The sequence below is a fragment of the Plasmopara halstedii genome (assembly GCF_900000015.1).
Source record: "Plasmopara halstedii genome assembly, contig: Scaffold_2881, whole genome shotgun sequence".
NCBI lineage: Eukaryota > Oomycota > Peronosporomycetes > Peronosporales > Peronosporaceae > Plasmopara > Plasmopara halstedii.
In genome coordinates this window covers 543,984-545,997 of record NW_020189786.1, presented here as the reverse complement: position 1 = coordinate 545,997, position 2,014 = coordinate 543,984, and positions in this window count along the sequence as shown.

Below are 2,014 nucleotides of genomic sequence, written 5' to 3'. Positions count from 1 at the left end.
TAACGGTGAACCAAGAATGGCTACACTCGATAATTTTACCAGGTCTCGTATTTTTAGTATTTTAAACACAATTGTATCCCATCTCGCGAATATTTCCTCTTTGTATCACCTTTTGCAATAAACCCTATGATAAATTGTCTATATTTGTTTTCATACCGCTATCAAACCTTTTGGGATAGAATATTAAGAAAAAAATTACCAAAAACACTTACCCCCCGAGAATTTAATGGGTTTGCGACTATCGTCTTTTGATATTTAAAAATTTATGTACTACCAGGATTCTTCATCATTCCCTTATAAAATATAAACTACACCATTCAATTTGATAAGAAAATAGTGTCAGAACCTTTTTATGCTAATACGTCAAATATTCAAGTAGTCAATGTAAATAATATGCTATACAACCTTGCAATCTATTGACACTTTAAAGTGTAAAATATTATCAAAAGAAGACTACAAAAACCATAGATCCTAATCAACATTTTCACAATTGCTATTTACTTTAATACAGGATGTACGAGATTTCGTTTCTCCTTTGTGAATTTCCGAAAATCATTGCTAATAAATCAAAAAGGTCAACACTGATTTGGATAGCAAACAAGGCGGGATTTACAAAATTAGAGAGACCTGCATACACCATGTGGCGAACATACATTTTGTGCACGATTCAATTCAATGTGACCAGCACATTGTACTTGGTCGTACCTAAATTCTTGTGGCTTATGGATGCAAAATTACTACAAGCATTCCAAATGCTCCCCGACAGCTTCGCAATTTGACCTCTGGGGGCAGCAATTTGAGTTCAAGCAGAACATGTCGTATCAATACGAGCACATTCTTATGCGTATTACATGATGATGACATGATCTCGATGTCACTATGGTCTCGCTGAGCGGTTCGTAACAAGCTTCCGTGGAAATGTTGACTGTGAGAGCTGCACTGACAGAACGTACAGAAAGTAGGTTTCTGTGCCCCTACGTGGCTCAAGAAATGCAGCTTGCTCTACCACAAACGCCTTTGTCTCGCGGGCTCTTGTCCAAATTATCTTGTCGTAATTTCGGCTCCAAAACAGGGCAATCTCAACAAAGTGAAACCTCCAATCCCCGCATAAATGTTAGCCTTCGACTTGATTAAATAATGGAAACTGCATTAACGTACACGCAACTTTACGTAAATGTGGGCCACTGCTTGCTCATCAAGCAACGCCGATGAAGATCAATCTTCCGACTGCTGCCTTGTGAGCTATCTCGGTTGTGGTAGCACGTAGACTCTCTCCAGGAGTCACGGCGTGCACCTGTGGCTGAGACTTATCTAGTCTCATTTTTTGTCAAGGTTTCGCCATCACGCTACTAGGCTGGAAACAACATCAGAGTTCCAAAACTGAGTCGCTGCTTCAGAGGAAAGAGCATCCTTAGCTACAGAGGTAGGTAGAGACATTTTTCTGTCTCCACCAAAAAACTCACGTTTCGCACAAGTGCGATCGTTGTATAACTGCAGTATACCTGGTTAGAACACACAGTGTGATCACATATTTGTTACAATATCGAAAGTAAAAATCAATCTCTTCTCAGCTGCGACCGTGAACGGTCCGATGTAGCGTAGTAGCAACTTATGTTCATAGACCGCAAAGAGTGTATGTATGTGACGATAGTAAATTGCAATTGGTGGTCCTCAAAATATTCGTGTGGTATTAGCCTGACTCTGCTATCAGCGTGTTGCTGTTTGTCAAGAATTTCAACCATCGCGTCGCGAGCCTTGCGCATGAAGCTCAATCTCATCGAGTTAAAATCATATATATCGCACTAGAGTGTAGCTAGGCTTATAAATCATATATGTAGAATTGTGTTAAGCCTGTAGATGCATGTACTGTGATTTTCAGCGCAAACTCAATGAACGAAAGCAAAATGCACCAACCAACACTGCGGTCTCTCCACGCAAGTGTTTCAGCGAAATTCGGTCACAATGCACCTCACACGTTCCTATTGCTATCTACTTGCGAACTGTATGTCCAATC